General features: G+C 36.0%; 1 non-coding gene across 1 annotated transcript; it reads left to right on the top strand.

Annotated features, from left to right (window-relative positions):
• The first annotated feature begins 463 nt into the window (after nt 1-463).
• Nucleotides 464-574, top strand: LOC124899105. Its single transcript, XR_007056242.1, has one exon. It is a non-coding gene; the product is annotated as a small nucleolar RNA R71 (small nucleolar RNA).
• The last annotated feature ends 12,824 nt before the right edge of the window (nt 575-13,398 follow it).

Here is a 13,398-nt window from a genome sequence, read left to right as displayed (position 1 = left end):
TTAGTAGATGAGTTTGCCACTTTATGTAGTAGGTATTACCATAATTTGTCCTTAGAGCATTGCGTACATATATCATAGATTCTAGATTTGAAATACACATGGTACCCGTATGACCACTATTTCTACATACCTCACACCAACCTATAGCTTGTTGGTTGGCATTGACTGCACCTGCAGCTAGTATTGCTCCCAACTTCATGCTATTGAATATTGTGTTAATCAAATTCTGTAATGCAGAAACCTATGATGATAGAGCTGTGAATTGGTCCACCTCTAACACACCAGTAATTTTTTTATGGAACTTCTAGAATCTGAATGCCATTTTAGATTTCCTTATGCTATGAAATTTAACAATTCATACAACTCAAGTTAGCTCTAACGCTTAACCACCTGCGGCTGAATCTAGTAAAATTTTTATATTGTGATCAAGAGCTTCTACAAAAATATGAGCAAGTACCTCATTAAACTGTTGGTGACGTGGACAATCTTGAAGAAGAGCCTTGAAGCATTCCTAAGCATAATAATAGTTTTCATCAGGCTTCTGTTTGAAGCTCACTATCTCACTGCGAAGTCTCGCAGTCTTGCCTGATGGAAAGAATATGATGAGGAACTTTCTGGCTAAGTTCTCCTATGTTGTGATTGAACTCGCCGTCTCCATATTCAACCATCTTTTTGCTTCCCTCAATAGAAAATAGGGAAACACTATCAGTAAGCTCAATGAAATTTTGCAAGTGGACTTGTGGATCCTCATGTGAAAGCCCTGTAAATTGTCCACTTCTAATATGAAGCTTCACCATATTGTGTTTCAACTCGAAATTCCCCCCAGCTGTCGGTCTTTAAATTGGGGAAGTCAAGTTAATTGGAAGTGGGACTACCACTTCCCTAACTTTACTACCAACTACGTATTGTTCAGCCATAGGAACAATATGTTCTTGGTCTTCTCGAATTTGCGGAATTCTTGGGAGAAGGATTGCTTCTCTCCTACATTGATGCTCAAGATGCTCGGGTTCCGAGTTTGGTTCAACCAACGCCCGATCCCTTGCCAGCTTATTTTCATTTTAACCTGTTTCCTGCAAATCACAAAAACAAGACTAAGCGTAAAAACATCAAATAAATATAAAAGTAAAACTAAAATAAATAATTACTAAAATACAAGTAACCGGCAACGGCACCAAAAACTTGACAGTGCCCAAGTGCACACGCAAGTGTACGTGGTCTACCAAGTAACATAGTGTCCTTCAAGAAAGTCGAATATCGATTCCACAGAGATTTGATTTGGCAGCAATTCAATTTTAGTTCACTGTCTAGATTAATTTAGTGCAAAAGTAAAGAAAAATATAATTTTGAATTATTTTGTACATTAAAAATAAAATAAATAATGCAAAAAATTAAAATTCTTGAAACAATCAACGGAGAAAATCCCAGGGTTATAGCACTCCGAACAATTATATTATGTTATTGAATTTCATCCGTTAATTTGTTTATCTTAGTTGTTGATTCTTAGGGTTAATTGCATGATCATGGTTTCCCAACCTATACTCTTTTACCTAATTTGGACATTACAACTACATCGTTGGACAGGGATGTAATAATTCAATTAAGTTAATTAAAGCTATCATCCAACATATGAATCAAGTAAGGCATGTATGTATATCAGCCTAGACACTAGGTTTAATTCTTTATTTTATAAAAGAATAAAAACCTAAACTTTGTTTATTCTCATGTTCTATCTCCCTATTCTCTCTCCTAAGATCAAAAGGTCGAAAATGTATGTATTTTAAGGGTGATCAATCCATAAAATAATTAAATCAAAAATAAACAAACAACCAAATATGATAAGCAAAATTAACGAATTTAATCCAAAATAATAGTGTCCATGTTCTTGGTTATAACTCCGGAGAGGGAATTTTTAGCCACTAATATTCATAATCACGATCCAAGTAATTGAATACATGATATGAAAAATTAAAGACTAAAAATAAAATTAAAACTTAATAAAGTGTGTAGCCGCCTCCGTTAAAAAACTCAAAACTGTGTCCAGCCGTATTGTTTTTCGTCCCCCAGGTAATGACCAAATTTCTTCTTTTTATATTGTTGTCCACCTCCTTAATGACGTGTCCAGGCCTGTATAAATAATATATCATTCCTAATCCAAGTAGATTAAGGAAATGACAAAACTTTTAAAAGATTCCCATGATGTGATTGCCATAAGTCCTCTTAAACTGCGTGCAATGCGTTTTTAATTGTAATGGGACAAGTTATCGGCTGCTTTTAATTTTGAAGTATTGATCCTCGACGCGACGCTTTTTGTAACGCGTTGCTGGACTGGTTAGATTTGGAAAATTGATGCGATGCGTCCTCTTCGCGCAGTCTAACTGGAATTTGCTTTCAAAATTTTGGAAGTGTAGAACGTCCTATCTTTTACCCGTGTCTTTTGTAGTGTATTTTTAACGAATTGTCGGCCTTTAATTCATCAACATATCATCGTATTTAATTCACAAAGTCTCCTACAATTTCACACACCACATATTAAATATCAAAACAACACACTATTTTTAACGACAAATCAAAACAAGAGCTAAGATAAGGCAAATTCGCAATGATCTTTCACTTATTATTTCAACTCTAGACTTAATTAAATTAAACTTTGCACATTACAAATAAGTTATTAAACACATAATTAAATCATTAAAATATTTGAAATAAATTAAACACATTAGAATCCACTGAGACCAACTAGACACACACCTAGCTCAAGCTAGTAAAACTAGTTTTTTGGGTTGAACTCTAAATTACTCAGTTAAGGACAAACTTGTTTGAAAAATAATTTGAACATTGTAATCATGTACTTGGATAGTAAAATGCTTATTTATATCAATATTAATAGGTTAAGCACCCGAATTTCTCTCAAAACAAGGTGAAATAAGCTAGAATAATAATACCAAAGTGTATAAAACCACCTCAGATCACGATTCATGAGAATATGTTGAAGACATTCCAGAATCCTCAATTGAATCTCTAAAAGAAGACTATGCAACAATATACATGAACAACTCCGAGGAATTGAAAGTCTCAGAAGTTGTCGATGATGATAACGGGATAATGGATTATCCAATCCTATAAAGAATGCAATATCCAGGTACAATAGTAACAAAAACCATGGGAACTTGATTTCACACCTTCACTCTTGACGACATCAAGATTTTAGCGTGGCCCCAAAATATCTAGGACTTCAACACTTGGATGGCATTAAAGAATCCATCTGAAAGGGAGAAATACATGATACTCTCAGGGTTCAAATATAGATTATCCAAAATACTCAAATACTGGTGGAATGCTCTTGAGATTTCCAATAAGAACACTTATCTGATGTCCCAAGTCTTTTCCTTCAACATCATGATCTTACTAGAGGTCTTATGTGGAGACACAGTGCAGAGACAGGAAAAGCTCCAGCAATAGCTCTTCCAGATGTAGTGCCTATTGTTTTATAGAGATATCATCGATATCCACTTTTATAAGATGGCAGATATCTACTTTTAACAGGGTAAAGACCCCAAACTGAAGCAAGACTTCGAATCATCACTTCCAAAGATGCTAGTAGGTCACCCAATAACTATTGTAGAGGAAAAGTTTAAATCCATAACCATACCATAGACAGACTATATCCGGTAGACCATCTTTAAAGCTCTAGACAGTATATGCACAAAAAGGTCTATACTAAAGCAGATCATCCAGAATAATCCAGACTCCAATTGAGCCTCCAACAAAGATAACCTCATAAAGAAGTCCAACTGCTTCTGCTCACACTACACGATATTGAGAAGGCAGCTCTTATTCATGAAGTTCAAACTGCCAAGGCCTCCTGATGACCAGTTCAGGGTGATCCATCAAACTAGGCATTTTAGATGGAGGAGCCCAGTAAATAACAAAACGAAGAATGATAGTTGCTTTATCTACACAAAGTCTGGCCACTTTGCAAGAAAATATCCTCAAGCCAAAAGGTTGAAGAAAGCTATCCACCTCTTTAGAGATATAGCTTATCACACAAGAATATATCTCAGCAAAAAGGACGACCTTGAATTGGTCTTTATGCTGGAAGAAGAACCAATGGAGGACACCCTCCTCTCTATAAACATATATGAGTATTTAGGCGACATTTATGCCTATTATCTCTACCTAATATCCAGTACCAAAGAAGACAACTAGAAATTGGCTAGTAAAATCCTCATGTTCAACATAATAGGAATTCTATCAACTAGACTAATAGACTATCCTCCAGATCTGTTAATGTGGATCCCTTCGATCCATCTATCCATAGAGAAAGTAAAACATGCTATGAGCTTCAAGTGTTCAGAAAATATGGAAGATCCATCCTAAAGCCATTTTGAGAGCACCCTGAATATCCTTTCATCCATGTATTCATAGAACTAGGCTATGACTTCCTTCAAGAAGTCCTATGGCTATTCTGGTATTTGTGCCACTAGTACTAGATTCTTATAGAGTTCAAGTTTGTTTCCTTCAGGCATTTCGATCAAGTCTAACTAACTCTGAAAAGATTTATGCTACAGTTCAAGCCATATCAATATTAGATTTAATGCTTTAAGAATTCCTATGATGCATTGTGTTACCTAATAGGAATCTCAAGCCATGATATCTAAGCTTAGCCGAAAATTTCATTCCTCAAGAAATTTCCCGTGTATATACTTTTCTTGGAAGATGAATACTATGAAGAACACACATTATTTTCTAGCAAAATAGATGCATTCTGAAAGAAATCTTACCTGAGGAATGGGGAAAGTGAAACTACACCGCTGATCATCCCTACTAGGATAAGGTCGGACAAGCAAAAAAAAGAATATCATCTACCATATGAAATAACAAGAGATGAAGTCACCAACTCCATAAATAGCATACAACTAAAAGCTCCCTTATAGGAATTCAAAGATTCATCATCTAGCAGAAGGAGTTACTTCACCATATCAGTGATTAGAAGCTTGGAAGGTCAAGAACGCCTCATCCAATATTGTTGCCTGAAAGTTAATGTCAGATAACATGATTAAGAAAGCTACCCTCTCTAGTGGGTAACCCTTTCTAGTGGGTTACCCTCATCTCCAAGGAAACACTGCCACATAGTTTACCCTCATAGTGTGTTACCTCTTTTAGTGGCTTACCCTTATTTCTAAGAAAACCCTCTTCATTAGGTTACCCTTTTACATAGGTTTGTCTTAAAGCTGCTGACTCAGCTACTTTGAAGGTAAGGAGCTTATGAACCTACTTTCAAGAAGCCTACAAGTTTTTGATCAACCTTTATTTAAGCTGCTGACTCACCTGCTTGCACATGTTGTCACATGCCAACAACATTAGTGTGTTTTGTATTATTTTGCCCATCACATGTTAGTGGGTCCTAGTTTGAATAAATTAGGTTGTAAATATTAGAAGTATGTGCTAAATATAAGGTTAGTCATAATAGATAAAGCTTATCTCTTAAAAAAGATAAGGCTTATCTAGTCATAATGGATAAAGCCTATCTCATAGAAGACATGATAGGGATATAATATTTCATTTCAAGTTTATCTATACTTTAAGTTTATCTATAGAGCTTCCTTCTCTCCTATAAAAAGAAGCATAGGACTTTATTTAGTAGGTATCATTCTCTCTACCTAAAACCTCTTGTAAAGTTTCTTTCTATTAAGAAAGATATTTGTTGGCTAAACTCTTTCTCTTGTTTTCTCTCTTCCAAAGGGATCGGTACATCGATAATTTTGGTAGGAGTTGAGGGGTAAGGAAATACTTTGTCGAGTACTTGGTTTGATTGCAACATGGAACTTCAAAGGTAATTTCCATGAATATGAAATGAAGATGGTTTCATCTATGCAATTTAGTTGTCTAAATCCTTTCCATGTATATGAAACAAAAAATTCTTAGTCTACGCTATAGCTTTCTAATTTTATTCATTATCTTAGAAAGAACATGAAAATTTGAGGTCTGCCTTAGCACACCTTTTGTTCTATAGACGCTTGAGAGAAACAAGCCAACGAGAGTCATCGTAAGACCCATTTATTTCATACACAGAACATACTTTTACCTAGGAGAAAAAATATTTCATATGTTCTAAGACTGGCAAAGTAAGCTATCCCGTTAAGGGTTGCGAAGTCATTGTTACCAAGGAAAACTATCCATCCGTGGATGAGTAGCTTAGTCTTAAGAAATCTATGGTATGTCGATTAAGAGCTTTTATTTCATATAGTGTACCATCCGTATGGACGTGAAATCACGTACCATGATTAAAAGGTTAGTTTTTGTGTTTGTGGTGTTGACAGAAGCTTTGATTTCATATGGCTTGGCCCCTACATGGTCGTGAAACCACCTTTTATGTTGGAAAGTTAGGATCTCTTCTGCTAGTCACCTAGTTGTTATTGTCGTTAGTCTTTCGTGCCCCATTGTCTCTCTATCTATTTGGTATCAGAGCCATCCCCACTCTCAGGGGGGAGGAAGCAGGAGTTTGCATACTATTTTTTGATTGCACACACGTGATCCATCTTTACATTTTTATTTTTAGTTTAGCTTTTACTTTACTTTATTTTACATGTTAGCCTTAGATCGGTGGTATTTACTTTCCAGTTATTACTATCAAAGCCTTGTACATATTTGAGTCATAGTATTTACATTATCAGAGTCAGTGTTTTCCTGTCGCAGTTACATTTATTGGATTTTTGAACAAATATTTGTTGTGTCTTGTCCTTAGATATTTAGAACTAATCTAAAGAGTCTTATTGTCCACCAAAATACAAGAATATTTTATTTAATCTTTTTAAAATCCTTAGCATAAATAATCGAGTTTAATAGTCCAAAAATCACAAAAATATGTCTATTCTTTCCAAGTCTCTTGCCAACAAAAACATGTCATCCAATCTCAATGATATGAGATCTTGTAAATATGACCTATATATAGTAAATATGTTGTTATCTAAACAACAACTATCTACTACATACCCACCTCTACCAAACCCTTACTCAGCTTATTTTAAGAAGATATGCAATCTATAGATACCAATCAACTCTATGGTCCAAGAAAAGATAAAAGGAGTTAAGGAATATGTTACTGCAACACCACTTATCCAGTACCCTATTCTTGTGACTCTAGAGGAATAGTTCATATCACTACTGATGCCTGAGGATTTTCACGACAATGGAAAAGCCTTGGATTTACTCATCTCCATATTAGTGTTGTATTAATTATGTTGACATATCATGGATAAAAAGGTTGGCCTGTTGTGGCTCATGTTTCTCTTCTTAATAGAAGATTCAACAAGTACAAGCATGTAAATTTTGGTATATCAAAGATTATCCTAGATGATGGTACAATTTTTGTCACCATGTTCCCTAACTTTAACATACCACTATCTGGTCCACATCAAATGAAGGCATTGAAGATCTATGTTCAGATTCTTGAAGCTCTACAAGTTAGAGGTTCCACTCAGGAAACTCTTCATTGCTAGATAGCCTAGCGAGTTCAAAATCATATTATGAACCTATCTCGTCCAAGTGGAATCAACTCTCTATTTTTAAGTATAGATGAAACTGATGGAACCACAGAACATACTAAGATCTCGAGAAACATATCTATGGATGAATTGGTCAGTATTATCCCATCCTTATGGTTCACCACATACGAGAAGTTGGGAGACTATCCTCAACCACTCAAGCCTATTGATGATTCTGACCACCTCTATATAAAAACAACCACCTAGAACCACCTTCTACATCCCCATGTACAACCCAAGTGATGATCTTTTTGATGTAAAGGACACAAGAACCATCCTCAGGTTTCTCACTAGTTTTATGAAAAAACGTAATTAGATAAGGCACTTCAATCATGAGGTTCGTAGTCTGATATGGCATAAATGCCCTTTCTCAGGATATTACCTATGGTAAATTGATTGTGATTGTAAAATCTACAGTAGAAAGAATGCAATGGCTACTCGATCTGAACTTCTGATTGTGAATGTAAAATCTACAGTAGAAAGGATGCAAAGGCTATTCAATCTGAAGTCAACCCTCGGATGCTCATGACGTTCTTTTTTCAATCCGGCGACATAAATACTTTCCCACCAGACATCACTCTATAAAGGATAACCTAATTCGAGCCCCAAAAGTGCCACATGTTATCCGACCAGAATATGCTCAAGCATCCACCTAACATGACATACTTATCATAGCACTCGAAGATAAGTTGCGGACCGTCCAGTCTGAAAAATGTCTGCTAGACCCCATTTCTATAGTTTCTTGACCAATATAAAAAATAAATGGCCTCTCTTAAAGAACAAATCTAGAAGTCAAAATACGATTGCACTATACTACAAAATGCCCAAGTATCCACCGTATTTCAACAGAGATTAGGCCAACTTTTTCCCATCTACCCACCTCATTCATCCATACTATTCACTTTAGCTTCAAAGGATGAACAAGAGTTTGATTCTAGGTGGGTAAGAAAAGTTCCATGGTACCATAAGCTGGGATGGCACAAAACCAGGTCTAGAAAATAAAGTATCCTAGCCAGGTTCTATTAAATATTGATAAGATGGTCTTGAGATATGCTTCCATGTTCCATAATCCAGATCCTGAAGTTCGATCTAATGTCCTAGAAATCCAAAGTTTAGAAACCCAACATGATAAGTCACCAGAGGTTTCGTCCGTTTAGAGAGTAACCCAGAATTGGGAACCTGAAGAACAAATACAGGAAAAAAATGATTTGTCAGTTAATCCAGCACATATGATGATCTCAAATTGTAACCCAAATTCCACTACTTCAGATAATCTCTTGGAGATCCCTTAGGAGGTAACCCACAACGATGAATAGGTCTGTCTGAAATAATGCCTTTTCAAGAAAAATGACAAGGCTGCTGACTTGATTAACTCTAAAAAAGTTGACCCGAGTACAGTTGTTCCAAAGGATAATAAGCCTATTCCATAAGAGACATCTCCTCACACAAGTTCCCAACCTCCCGAGAAATATAAGGAAACTTCAGTCAGCAACACTATATTTGATGAACAATCAAATCTATCCACTTTTATGAATACTTAACTATTCAGTTCTCAAGCAAAATTGGTCTGCCTAGCTCACAAGAGGTATATGCTGTATAAATAGGCTAGAAATAAAAAACTACCGGATAAGGAATTGATGATCAACAAGGATGCCAAATCCTCTAGAAAGAAAGATCAAGACAAGCACAAATGCTTCATCTTCCATGATAGAGGACACTTTCCAAAAGTATTTCCCGAATCCAGAAAAGCTAAGAGGGCAGCTAAAACCTCAAAGAAATCCATGGTTTCACAATTCCCAACTAAAGATAAACTATTCATGATCTACATTACAATTAAAATAAAATTCCCATATCTGGTTTCAATGCAGAGAAAGGAATATCCGAGGACATCTTCATTGATGGCCCACCATAACCTTTCATTAGTAGATAGTCATCTGATGCTAACGATGATTTCTTTGCTAGTGAATATGTCAAAGGTAATAAAGATGCTCTACATCCATAAATCTAACCGCCTAAGGATGAATGTCCATCCATGTTCAAGAAAAACTCCAAAGAACCAGAGGTCTCTATATCAACCATTGATCAAAATGAAAATACTATTTATCCAGTCCCAGAAAGGAGGCAAGAACCAATAACAGAGGCGAGGGAAACCATTCCTCTGATTCTACCTTTGCCATAAGACTTCTAAACTCTCATGACAATTAAGAATCTGGATGAAAGAGGACAATACATGATACTACTAGATTGCACATCCAGATTCTTTGAAATTCTCAATGATTTATGGAATGCACTTGGGATTACGGATAAAAAATCTTATCTCATATCTCAACACTTTGTAGTCAATACTAGAATCCTGTAAGAAGTCTTCTACAGAGATACGAACTACACGAGGTAGGCCATCTTCTAGGCCTTAAACAATCTATGCAAGAAGAGATATGTACTGAAGCTGATCATACAGAATGATTAGGCTCTTGATCTTTATCACAGCAGGAACAACCCTGTTATGAAGTCTAATTTCCCCTGCTCATAACATTAGGTAGGATCCCAGAGAAAGCTACAATTCATGAGATTCAAACTACCTAGGCCTCCAGACAATAAGATTAAGCTGATCAAGATAACTAGGTATTTCAGATGAAGAAACCCAGCAAACTAAAAGAAGAAAAATGATAGCTACTTCATCTAAAGAAAACCTTATCACTTTGTAAGAAACTATCATTAAGCCAAGAAGTTGAAAGAGTCCATCTACCTCTTTAAAGAAATAGCAGATCATGTGTGAATCTATCACAACAAAGATAATGACCTTGAATCGTGCTTCTCACTAGAAGAAAAACCGATAGAGGACACCCTCTTCTCCATACACATAAATACAGAATCAGGAAACATCTTTGCAGATAATCTCTACCTGATATCTAGCAATGGAGAAGGCAACTAGAAATAGCTAGTCAAATCCTAATGCTTAACACGGTAGGATCATCATTGAGGAATAACAGACTACCCACCAGATCTATTTTATCAGTTTATAGATTCCTTCTATCTATCCATCCTCTGAGAAAGAAGAACCTTCTACAATATTCAAGTGTTTCAAAAGTATAGAAGATCCATACTGAAGTCATTCGAAGTACACCCAGAATATCCTTACTGCTATGTGTTCATTGAACTATACAATAACTTACCTCAAGAAATCCTATGGTTATTCTGGTAGCTATGCCACCAGCGCTATATTCTCATGGAGTTCAAGTGTGATACCTTCAGGCATTTTGATTAAATCCAACTAGCTCTAAAGAGATTCATGTTGTGGTTAAAGCCATGACAATACTGGATTTGATGCTTTAGAGATTCCTAAAATGCAATGGTCTTCATGCTGCATCGTCTTGTAGGAATCATAGGCCACGACGTCCAAGCTCAGCCATAAATTTCACTCCTCTTGAAATTTTCTGTGTCTATACTTTCCCAGGAAAATGAATACTATAAAGCACAATGCTATATTATCAAGAAAAATAGATGCATTCCAAAAATAATCAGGCCAAAGGAATGGGGAAAATTGAACTACACCAACGATCATCCCCACTTGGATGAAGTATGATGAGCGGTAGGTCAACTACGATCTGTATCTTTTAGAGGCGTTGAAGATCAATGTTTAGATTCTCGAAGCTCTATAGGTCAGAGATGCCATTTAGGCAACTCTCTTCAACCATTTTATTTAATAGACCTAATCTATGCCAGAAGGTGTGACAATACTATCATGATTAATGTCTCCCACTCATACATAAAAAAGCCTCTAAAAACTACCTCATGTACCAACCATCCGATGACCTTCCATTAGTTTGTAACCCAAAATTCCTATATTCGTTCCTCAATAGCTGCATGGACAAGCATGATTGGATACAATTCTTCAATCATGACGGTTGATATACTGTGTGGTGCAAATGTCCTTTCTCCAAACACCAGCTATGGAATTCAAATTCCTTATGCCACATATTCCAAGGAGATACCTCACCCAGTCTACCACAAAATAAAGTCACCAAAAAGAAAGATAAGTAGCCTGCAACCAATCCGCTCATGATTTCTTACATAGGCTCCGATTAATCAAATAAATTCCCACTAAACAAAGCCTTTGAAAAGGATAACCTGAGCCACTCTAAAAAGATACCAGCCAAAACTATCATCATACCATTCAAAGAAAAGATGCCCCTCAGTGACACAGAAGCAACACTCAATTGGCAATGTGAAAATCCTATGCACTAGAACCAAACAAAATGTTGTCCAACATCATCCAAACCTTGAAGAATGTTGCTCACTCACAAACAAAGTTTGCAAAAAAAGTTATAGGAATGAACAAAAGAGCAGAACCAGTATCTACTAAGCATGACAAACTTATCCGCCAGTTGGATCTGAGGATCCAATACGTGCAATATGATATATGTCCATAAGGCACTTCACTGTCCCATCTATTAGATCAACACAAAAGAAAATGGCTTCTCTGAAGGAATAAATCAAGCACATAAAGTATTGTGGATTTCAACCCTAGAGAATCCACAACTCAATAGCAAAGGCAAATTTGTTACCTATGTCGCCCCACACATACTCTTCACCAAAGATGAGACATATATTTCCCACTCTTATTTCAAGCTCACATATTCTATTTCATTATCCCAAGGATCCCAGGGATCTCAAGATAACCAGGAGTTTGACATTTCTAAGCTTGCATGAGAAAGAAAGATGTCATTCTTTCAAAAGAAAAGTTGATGCAACAAAGAAGCATTCCAAAAGAAAAATAGAATCTGACATATACAGAGGGACCATGATGATCTCATATCATGAAATCACCTTCCCATATGGAAATTTGGTCGTCCAATTGATAGAAGTGTCATAGAAAAAAAGAATGGAATGTATTTTTGAACGATGTCCTTCTATATCATAGGTGGTTGTTGTCCCAACGTGATCCAGACAGTGACTCAAATCACCTCACCCCAAATCCATATTTCTTTAATATTAATGATGATGCAGTTCCTGATCCATAAGCCATGGATACCACAACAAATCTTAGTCCAGTAGAAGAATATTTGAAATGTCATGAAATGATCCAGGATGTTGATCCCATTAATGTTGCGTTAAGTAATGAAGGTATGTTTGAAACAAATGCACACTCTAACATCGGTGATAACTTTCTAGTTAATGGATACATGAAAAACAGTGAGGAGTCTATCGATTCATGAGAATACAATGAGGACACTCTTGAATCCTCAATTGAATCTCCAAAAGAAAAATATCCATCAATATACATGAACTACTCCAAAGAACTAGAGGTCTCCAAAGCTATTAATGACCAAGATGGGATAATAGATGATCCAATCCTAGAAAAATGGTCAGATCCAGGTACACTGGCAAAGAAAACCATAGGAATCGGATTTTACACCTTTACTCTCAATGATCCCAAACTTGTTTACTTGGATGGCGATAAAGAATCTGGATAAATGGGAGAAGATAATATTCTCGCAGTTCACATCCAGATTCTCTAGAATACTCAGACACTAGTGGAATGCTTATGGGATTTTTGGTAAAAGCACTTATCTTAAGTCCTAAGACTTTTGTTTTAATATCTGGATCTAACACAAGGTCTTTTACAGAGATGATGGCCAGAGAAAAGAAAATCTATAGTGATATATCTTCTAGATGAAGTGCCTACCGTTCAACAAAAATGTCATCAATATATACTTCCAAAATTTGGTGAAGATCTACTTTGAGTTTAGTGTAGATCCCATCTTGAAGCAAGCCTTCGTTTTATAATTGGCAAAGATACTAGTAGGCCACACGATAACAATTATGGAGGCGAAATTCAAATCCATAATCATAC

This window comes from Capsicum annuum, chromosome 5, assembly GCF_002878395.1.
Source record: "Capsicum annuum cultivar UCD-10X-F1 chromosome 5, UCD10Xv1.1, whole genome shotgun sequence".
Lineage (NCBI taxonomy): Eukaryota > Viridiplantae > Streptophyta > Magnoliopsida > Solanales > Solanaceae > Capsicum > Capsicum annuum.
The sequence above is the reverse complement of the archived record's forward strand: the minus strand, read 5'-3'. Positions and strand labels throughout refer to the sequence as shown.